An 11,259-nucleotide genomic window follows, 5' to 3' on the forward strand; every position below is an offset into this window, starting at 1 on the left:
ATTCACATGATCAATGCCTCTCATCATCTTATACACCTCTATCAGGTCACCTCTCATCGTCCGTTGCTCCAAGGATAAAGGCCGAGTTCAGTCAATCTATTCTCGTAGGGCATGCTCCCCACTCCAGGCAGCTATGAAGAAAAAGAGGGAAAAGTTTATATGCACAAATTTCGCCATCACCTTTTACATCAGTGTCATGTGTTTTATCCTCAGAAGTCACTTATATTCAATCCAAAAGGGGTTGCAAAACTGTACTGAATATTTTTGAAAATGGATGCTTTGAATATAACATACTGTAGGCAACATAATCACTGCAAGACCTCAACAAAATAATGAAACTTATTCATGGCTTTAACAGTATTTCCATTAAATTAATGAATTGCCCAGCTAATTTACTTCATATTGCCAGTGAAGACATATGTTGTAAGTCATGCACTTAACTCATTAGTTTAATACAAACGGCATGTTAATAAATCTTAAAAGTTATGCACTGAGTATAAAAATATCCTAGCAATGTAGCTCAATTTATTCTCAACCATTAAGTAGGAGAAATTAAATGTAGTGATGCAGAACTGGGGTGCCTAGAGGATAACATGAAATGGTTAGTGTCGACTGCTAATCCTGAGATCAGTTTTTACCACATAATGTAGAATACTTTCAGTTTCCCAGAGCCATGGTCCTCAGTCTAAGCAGCTTTGGGGCAGCTGATAAAACTGCTGTCTCAAAGCTCCAGTAACCCAAGTTCAAATCTAACATTTGCTACTGTCCATGTGGAGTGTGCATGCTCTCTGTGTGACCACATGGGTTTTCTCCAGGTGTTACAGCTTCCTCCACAGTCCAAAGACCTGAATTGGTCAATTAATTGTCCACTGCATGTCGGTGTGTGGTAGAATTGGATGAGGGGGTGATGATGGGAATGTGGGGAGAATAAAATGAAATTGGTGTGGATCGGTGTTTGATTGTCAGAATGGACTTGTTGGCCAAAGGGCTTGTTTCTGTGATGTATAACAATATGGACAATTGGGGAGAAAATTTGGGATTTTAACAGTGATGATACGAAACCAGCAAGGTGCTGCCTCACACCTCTAGTGTTCTTGACCACCAACATCTGAGGAGTGAAGAAACCATGAAATGGTAAAAACAGGACAGATCTGGTTGAGGAGAGTAAGGTTGGAATCCGAGGGATGTGAACACAGAGGACTGGAGAGTCATGGAGAGAAGAATGGTGGAAGCAGAGTACAGAAGAATGCACAACCAGTAATTCTGGTACTTTGAGATCTTCACCCAACATTCATTATCCACATGCCTTCACCCCTGCAACTTTACATTTAAGGTAACTGAGCACACATTTCCTTTGTTTTTAGTGTGCGAATGTTCGCCTGTTAAGTTCAAATTGCTAAAAAAGAATCTTTTTTGCAAAATTGCACAGATTACATGTTTCATTCTGTCTAGTTCGTTGTGCTTCCACCCTGTGCTTGGCTTTAGAAAGTAGCTTCTTTGGAATTTGAATCTGTGTTAATGGAGTGTAGTTTCCAGAGTATCTCATTAGCACACAACAGATCATAACTAGGTTCAAGCAAATGTAAACCTGATAAAAAGAACATAGTCCAGGACAAGAAGCAAGCTCATGGAATACTTCCTTAAAATTTGTTTCAATTAAAATTTAAATTCATAAAACCAAGATTATAAGCAATAAACAAAAACTGAGAAATATACTAAACTCCCTAAGAAAAATTAATTGAACACATTGTGCCATTGGGTTGAGCTGGAAATATAGAACCTGCACAATGTAAAAAAAAGTGCCTTTCAAAAACCTAATGAGAGCAGTGGATGTTTGCAAAGAGACTCTTGAATTACCAGAGGAAATTTGGGTGGAAGTGGGAGGATGGTGGGTGTTAAGTTTATCGACTAGGAAAGTAGAAAGTTTTTTTATACTTTTGGTCAAAAATTGTCAAATGTTCCAAGGAAATTTGCGAAATGTTGAGAGCAAAAATTTGTCTTGGAATTCAGTGTGTTAATCAAGTTTATAATCCCTTCATTTCTCTGCAATTTACTAATGTAATTGATGTTAGTCTTTTTGGATGCTCTCGACTTCCCTTCTGTGAACCACCTGGCCAGATAACCCAGATGTGAGTGAACACCTTACTATTATCAAAACTAATCTATTGCAAAATTGTTTACAGATAGCAGTGGATAATAGTGCTTGGAACCCCACCGGATCCAATTACTGCTTATGTAGCTGTATCCCCCAGATTAGCTGCACCAACTAGTGTGAGCAACACCTTCTGCTCCTTGTGGCCACCAAGCCATTTTGTAACACTAACACCATCTGATAATTTTCCAATATTGAGTATTAGGTGAACTACCTTTTAGACAAATGGTTAGACCCAAACATCTTGCTGACAACCTCTGTAGTCCAGCCTCTGACAATAGCTCTTATATTTATGAAGTCTGTAAATTATTAGCAGAAGATTTGGCACATTGCTTTCCTCCTCACAGTAAGGATCCAACTGTATTTTCTGCAAGATACCCTGCAGATAATTAATCAATGGAGATTCTTGCTGCAGATGTCTCATTGGCTGCTACATACACAATAGATCCCTGAGGCATCTTCGATTTACTCATTGTTTTCATTTGAGAAGAATTCATAGAAAACATCTGTTGTCCTCTGATCTTTCTCATGACTTCTATCCTACACATCTCTGAAAAACAAACACACCCGCACTGGGCGTCTGTTCTTCAACAATTTGTCTTGCTTCTTGCATAATTAATAAGAAATCTAGTGTATTGTGTATTTAATACTTCTGTAACATTTGAGTAACATTGTAAATATATTGTTTGATTAAGCATTTATTGTTTAAATAATTCATTACGTATTATATCTTAAAGCACATGAATGGCATACGTCATTACACCACCAAGTCATAAGTGCATGCTTTACTAAAGTAAAATCAAACTAGACATGTTTATCCTTGGCTTTTTCTTTCAATTAGTTTTTGGAGTTACAAAACATAACAGTGCCGATGACTAAGTTTTAAAACAAACCCAAGATGATTACCTATCTGTTGAAGTGCAGTGAAGCGATCAAGTACAAAAAAACTCATACATTTTTATTTCTTTGCAAAAAGATCAGACAGTTGACTTTTTTAAAAAAAAGCAGGAAACAGACAACCTTCATGGATTCATAAACATTGAGTACCAGGTGATAATACAAATACATTTAAAAAAGGCAGAAATGACTGGCTGCATTGGAAAGTTAGATGGAGGCTGAAGGATTTCTTTCCAAGGTTGAGTGGTGCCCGTGGGCAATGGCAGTGATCCCAGTAGCCAAGAAGGATGGGTCTGTCAGGATCTGTAGTGATTTTAAGGTTACCATCAACCCAGTACTATAAGTACTGTAGATCAATACCCTCGAGTGCACATGTCAGAAGCAAACAAGAATACAGCCCATCTGACACCTCCTTCCCTGCATATGGCAGATTCCCTCGGTCATCCCAGGATTCACAGAGCTGGAGTCATTCTTCATCCACAAAGTTGAGTTTATGGTCATTTATACGTGTACACACAGGTGCAACGAGAAACTTACTTGCAGCAGCATCCCGGGCACAAAAATGTGAATTAACAGCATAAACTGTACAAAATAATGCTAGAAATAAAACAATTCAGACAAAAACAACGATGTCCAATGCCGTGCAAAGTGGCCAGAGTATGGCTAGACTGAGTTGGTGATTAGAATGGTTGAAGTGTACTAGTTGTTCTTGAACCTGGTCATGTTGGACTTCAGGCTTCTGAACCTGCATCTGATGGTAGCCATGGGGTTCGCATGTCATGGAAGTGGGGGATCTTTGGTGATAAATGGTGCCTTCTTGAGACAGTGCCTCATGTGGATAACACTGAAGGTGGGGAGGGATATGTTAGTGAAGTACTGGGCTGAGTCGACTGCTCTCTGAAGCTTCTTATGCTTCTGCACCTTCATATTGCCATGAAGCAATCGGTCAGGATTCTTTCATCTGTAGAAGTTTGTTGGAGTGTTCATTGACGTGCTGAATCTCTTTAAACTTACAACAAAGTAAAGATGCTGAGGCACTTTCCTGAGGGACTGCCTAAGAAAAGATGTGGAAAAAAAGACTAGTCAACTCCTTAGGGTGCCAAGGCCCAGTCTAGGAAACAACTGACATCATACAGAGCCTATCTCCTACAGCAGCAGCAGTGACTGGACAGCATTAGTTGAATTCAGAATCAGTCAAAAGCCAGCAATTTGTTCCATAGGTCATCGTATTCACTGAATTCCTCACAGCTAACTTTAGCTCTGACCTTACAAAACTTGTGAGTGTGGACCCCCCCCCCCCCGATCTTCCATTTGAAACACTTTGTTATGCAAACATAAATTAATCCCTTCGTCATCCAGCTTGAAGCACTTGTAAAGCGACATCTCTCTGAAGTATAGAGACCCGGCTTTTTGAGCTTGCTTGAGTAACCTAGATGCTTTAGATGGGGTATTAATCTTGCAGTTCCCCGCTGCATCTGTATCAACTGCTCAGCATCACTCACTGTGTAATGTGATCAAAACTGGATGCAGTGTTCTACAGAGACCTGCAGGAGCTCATCCTCTCGGCTGAAATAGTAGCTTTAAGTATAATGCTTATTGCTTTGAAAAGATACACCAGAATCTTACTCACTCTAGCTATTCCTTTATATTCTTGATGTTCCTGTGACTTACTTTTTACTTATTATTTAGCAAAGTGTTTAATTTACATCAGTTTTGCACCCTGGAGGGACAATTGGATTCCTGCCAGGCACATCTACAACAGACCTCACAGCAGCTGGGGAGAGTTTACCACAGCAAAGTGCCCCTCATGTGCAGGTGAGTGGTGGAATCTGGGAGAATATGAGAAGAATAAAAACCAGTATAAAAGCATAAGACATAGGAGCAGAATTGGGCTATTTGGCCTGCCAACTAGTGTAGATTGGTGCCTAAGGGTCCTGTCCTGCCAAATTGCACTCTCGATGCTGCCTGGCCTGCTGAGTTCCTCCAGCATTTTGTGGGTGTTGCACGGATTTCCAGCACCTGCTGATCTTCCCTTGTATGTGAGTAGACTGGTGCTTAGTGGTCAGCATGGTCTTGATGGGGTGTAGGGCCTGTTTCTGTGCTTTCTGGCTGCTTCTGAAATGAGGTGATCAGCAAACCGAGTATTGAAAATCAAGTGGGCTGGCATGTGGGAAAATAAACTCAGTGGTCACTTTATTAGCTATACCTGTACACCTGCTCCTTTATGTAAGTATCTAATCAGCCAATCATGTGGCAGCGACACAGTGCATAAAAGTATGGAGAGATGGTCAGTTGTTTACACCAAACATTAGAATGGGGAAGAAGTGCAATTTAAGTGACTTTGACTGTGGAATGATTGTTGGTGCCAGACAGGGTGGTGTGAGTACCTCAGAAACAGCTGATCTTTAGGGATTTTCACATACGATGGTCTCTAAATTTTACAGAGAACTGTCAGAAAAACAAAATAAACCATCTAGTGACAGTGGACACATTTATGGTTGCTGCATTTTTCCAACAGTACAACAGTGAATGCATATAAAAGATTCTATATTTCCTGTTTGAAAGGTTGTAAATAGTGTTACATAAATCCAAAATGATTTGTTTGATTTTTCTTGTATTTGGTGGGGATCTGCTGCTCTGATCCTCCACCTGAGTAATTTATTATCAGGATTAAAGACACCATTCAATTGTAATTGATATTATGTGATTTTGATTTTTTTAACTAATAATTTTTAAGCTATTTACAATAAATTTTACCAGGTTTCAAATAGCAGAGCCATTTCAAGGTGCTAAAATTCCACGCCAGCTTTGCTTTCTATACTGAAGATGGATGTCAGCACTGTAATGACTGAGATCTAGTTACGGCAGGCCTGTTATATCCGGGGTTGAGACACCTCTGAAATTCCACATATGGATCGGAACGGTTAACAAATGTGAGGAAAGAGTGCATGTGGTGAGTTCAGATTGTGGCATGGATCAAAAATGGCTTCCTGGGCATTTTAGATTAGAATTCCTTTTCCCGAATGCTGTTGCAGTATCAGGCTCTTTCATTCAAAATCCTTCTGTGCATGATACATTCTTGAAAGCTTTTGGACTGATTGGAGCAGAAAATGGAGCATTTTTCTGAGATGACAATTAAGTCAAAGAGTAATTCCTCCCTTTGTATACCTAACAGGAATATGATTCGTGACTAAATGATTTCAAATAAATGGAGAATATTCCATTCTTTGGGATGTTGCTCTTCATTTTGACCCAAGTAAAACTCCTCCCCAGAAGTTATTTTGGTCAATACGTGGTTTACCATTAGAACATTGATGTGGTGTTGTCCTTGGCCAATACAGTTGTTTTTCAGATGCAAGTGGGGAAAAAAATGTAATGCTCTCCACTGCCCCACACACTGGCCAGAGTCTGCAACTACAACTTCAATGCAAAAAACCGGCAAATTCAAAGTTAAATCTTGACAAAAAGAATCCCGAAATTGACAACATGATGTTTGAAAGGAAGTGTGCAGAGCACAGATTTTTAATGGCCTGCAGATTCTGGCATTCTGTGAAGCTGTTGCTGCACTGACAAATCCATGAGACTTTACAGTTGCTTTCAAGGAAGTATGAATGGGATGAATTGTAAAAACCTGTTTTTAGTTACTGTTGCTTTCAGAGTGACTGAAAAGCACCAGTTACATTCAGTTGTAGGAAAGAGCTCTTGGCTGTAGTTCAAGATACATTTCCCACTACACTGGTAATTATGGGACACCACTAATGAAATGAGGCTCTCTGGTTGGGTTGGTACCTAATGTTGTATAATACGTACTCTCTCAAGCCAACAGCTATGTGACATAACCATTTTCCTGATGGTGTGCTGCAGTCTTCAGATTAAAACATTGTGATCAACATCATCTGTGCTCTGAATCTATGACAATATAACACACCAAGCAGAGTGCCCAGAAAGAAAGACAGGCTTGTACTCTTGGCTGCTCTTATACTCAGATTAAAATACATCCTCTTATGACATTTAATCATTCTTTGTTTCTCTTAATTGATTGAAATGTTATGCTTAAATTGGCAGAACATTGCCTTGAGATTCCAGGCTCACGAGTTTAAATGACAAATCCCTCTAGTTGCTCTTGTTTATCTCCAGCATGCCATTTTCCAGCTGGATACTCCAGTCTGAAGCCAGACAGTTCCAGTGTTTGTCTAATTCCCACTACTTCCCAGCATGGACGATTGTGGCCTGTTCCACATAACCTGAGTCTTAGAGTCAGGCTATCCAGTTTAGACACTAATCTCATGTTACCTCCATTTTATTTGTCCCACAATCCCATCAACTCCCCACAGATTCTAACACTCGCTAGCACCAATTTACTGTGAACAATTAACTTACCAACCTCCATCTCTTTGGGATGTGGGAGGAAAGTGGGACACACTGGGGAAACCAATGTGGTCACAGGGGAACTGGAGTTGGAGTTGGTTTGTTATTGTCACATGCACTGGAGGACTCTATTTGCAAGTTTATGGAGAACTGAAAGATTGTAAATATCTCTCCGCACTTTAAGAAGGGAGGGAGGCAGAAGAAAGGAAATCATAGGCTAGTTAGCCTGACATCAGTAGTTGGGAAGATGTTGTCCATTACTAAGGATGAGGTTTAGGGATTCTTGCAGGAACAAAGCAAAATACAAAGTCAGCATGGTTTCCTTAAGGGGAACACTTGCCTGACAAATCTTGGAATTCTTTGAGGAAACAACAAGCAAGATGTACAAAGGAGAGCCAGTGAATGTTGTTTGCTTAGATTTTCAGAAGGCCTTTGATACGGTGCCATTCATGAGGCTGTTTAACAAAAAAAAAGAGAGTCCATGGGTATTACGGTGAAGATGCTAGTATGGATAGAAGATTGGCTGACTAGCATGAGGTAAAGTGTAGGAATTAAGGGGGCCTTTTCTGGTTGGCTGTCAGTGACTGGTGGTGTTCAACAGGGGTTGGTGTTGGGACTAATTTAGAAGAATGAAGGAGGACCTCATTGAAATCTTTTGAATATTGAAAGTTCTGGATAGAGTGGATGTGGGGGAGATGTGGGTGAGTCCCGAAACAAAAGGGCACAACATCAAACCAAAGGGATGTCCATTTAGAACAGAGAAGAGGAGGAATTTCTTCAGCCAGAGCCATCAAACGCTCCTCATGTGTTAACTCTTCATTCCCTGAATCATTCTCATGAACCTCTAGCACATCATTTCTTAGATAAGGGACCCAAAACTGCTCACAATACTCCAAGTGCAGTTTGACCAATGCCAATACTATATACTGTGAAAAGAAGTAGTCCCAACACCAACCCCTGTTGAACACCACCAGTCACTGACAGCCAACCAGAAAAGGCCCCCTTAATTCCTACACTTTACCTCATGCTAGTCAGCCAATCTTCTATCCATACTAGCATCTTCACCGTAATAGTGCGTTGAGGTCATACAAGGTAAAGTAACAGAATGCAGAATAAAGTGCAACAGCTACAGAGAGGGTGCAGGACAGGTAGACAATAAGGTGAAAGATCATAATGAGGTAGATTGTGAGGTCAAGAATCTGTCTTATCATACTGGGGAATTGGTCAGTTTTTTTTTAATAACAGCAGGAGATAAGCTGTCCTTCAGTTTTTGTGTCATTTGCCAGAAGAGAAGCGGGAGAAGAGAGATTGTTCAGAGAGTGTGGGTTCTTTACTGAGACCATGAAAAGTACAGACAGAGTTTGTGGAGGGAAACTTGGTTCATGTGATGTGCTGAACTGTGTCCATAACTCTCTGAAATATCTTGCGTTCACGGGCAAAACAGTTACCATACCAAGCCATGATACATCCAGACTGGAAGCTTGCTGTGGTGCATCAGTAAAATCTGTAAAGGGTCAACAGGGGCATGCCAACATTTTTAGCCTCCTGAGGAAGCAAAGGCAATGGTGAGCTTTCTCAGCTCTGGCATCTTTAAGGCTGTTGGTGATATTCACTCCTAGGAGCTTTAAAGCTCTCAACCTGAGGTAGCGTCTCTGTAGATACATATGCCACTGTACAGACTGAGCATTTTTGCAGCTTCTTTGACCGTAATAGAAAATGCTCCGCTTTATATGCACATAATCTTCCACATATTTCTACCCACTGCATTTTGATTTACCGCGAGCAGTTAAAATTTCACACTTGGGTCTGATAACTGCATGTAATGCCTGTACCTGGTTTATACATCAATAAATGTGACTGGTGTGAACAACATGACTTTGTAATTCACTGTTCCTGTTAGGTGTTGAGTGGGTCCACCCCACTACAGGTTTTATCATAAACTTATATCTCTGTTACTGAGCCACTTGCAACATCCTGATTTACTTTTATGACTGAGCGTTCCAGAAGCATGCCAGATCTTGCTGCCTTGTCAGTCTACTCTTTGTTTCCTGCTTTAAATCAGTGAATAATGACTGCTGGTTTACTGACAGTGAAAGAAAGACTGGTGTTTATACATTAGCTTTCACATCATTAAGCACTTTACTAACCAAAGAAGTACTTGTAAAATCAAGCTGCTGATTCACTATCAGAAACTTGGCAGCCAGTTCACGGTCAGCAAGCTCCCCCAAACACCAACGTGGTTAAAGTCAAATGATACGGCATGGTTAGCGCAATTGCTTTACAACGCCAGCAATTGCTGATTGGTGTTCGGTTGTCGCCGTGTGTTCTCTCCGTGACACACATGGATTTCCCCCTGATGTCCCAGCTTCCTCCCACATTCCAAAGACGTACATCTAGGTTAGTAAGTTGTGGGCATGCTACGTGTTAAGGTCAGTCAGCTATGGCAATCCTTGCAGGCTGCCCCCAGCACAATATTCATTGACTTGATTTGACACTATTCACTGTTTGTTTTGATGTTTCAATCTACATGTGTCAAATAATGTTAATCCTCTTTATTTGGGGCTAAACATCAGTCAGAACACCGTGTATAACAATACTGCTGTTTTCTGCTATTGTGTCCCGGGAGTGCAGATCGGGCTCTGAGTTAAAGTTTGATCTGAAAGACAATGAGTTCAAAACCCATGCACACAATGTCAGAGAAGTAATGCTGGACTGTTGAAATCTGACATAACCTGTAATGGGAAGATTTTGAGCACGTTATGCTAAGTGGGATTTAGAATACGTGGTGATACTTGCAGGTTTCCCCAGTATATCCTTGGGTGTATTGGTTGTTAACATAAATGATGCATTTCATTCACAAAATGCTGGAGAAACTCAGTAGGTCAGGGAGCACCTATGGAAATGAATAAACAGTTGACGTTTCAGGCCAAGACCCTTCCTCAGTAGAGTTCCACTAGCATTTTGTCTATGTTGCTTTGGATTTCCATCATCTGCAGACTTTATTGAGTTTATGGTGCATTACATTGTATGTTTCGATGTACATGGGATAAATAAATCTGAATTTGAACCTGGTAGCAACAATCCCCTGAATCTGCTAGAGTGTTTTTCTCCCTAAGGGCTGGTGGCACAAATTGCACACATTGCAGCTATAAACCGTGCAGATGAAATTTCCACATTTTACGTGACCAAATAAAAAATAGGGCAGAGCTATTTCTAGGCCAATCAAAACAGTTGCAGACACCTAAATCAAAGCAGCCGGTTAGCCGGTCAGAGAAACTGCTTCTTTCCTTAGATCTTGCTTCACCTGCAAAGTTTTTTTACAGAATGTTCTATTTGTGTTTTTATATCATTATGGTTCAAATTTTCTTATCCTATAATACCTTTACTATTAACAGCACATAACACAAACCCAGAGGCTTAGTGCACTGGTATCTGCCTGTATAAATCCATTTCAATTCATCCTATCACAGACATTTCCTTTTGTTCTGCACATCCCTCCCATACCTTCTTTTCTACTGAGAAATTAACTTGCATCTCTCTCTTGCTCAATTCTGACGAAGAGTCAGTAAACTCACTTGCTGCAGATGCTTTTCCCAGCATCTTCTGTTCCAGTTCTAAAAAGATGTCCCTCCCTCTATCCTCACTGAATATAACTTGAACTCTGTACTATCCAGTGCAAAGACTCCTCCAATAGCAGCTAAAAGGAAACCAGAATCTGGATGAATTTGCTTGAAGTAGAAAATGTTCATCAAAGGAAATACTGCGCCAGTGGTGTATAGTGAAGAACAAAGGAAGCCAGTACTATTTACTTACTTGGGGTGTTGTATGGTTCTTGGTCTATA

This window comes from Hypanus sabinus, chromosome 8 (assembly GCF_030144855.1).
Source record: "Hypanus sabinus isolate sHypSab1 chromosome 8, sHypSab1.hap1, whole genome shotgun sequence".
NCBI classification, from domain to species: domain Eukaryota; kingdom Metazoa; phylum Chordata; class Chondrichthyes; order Myliobatiformes; family Dasyatidae; genus Hypanus; species Hypanus sabinus.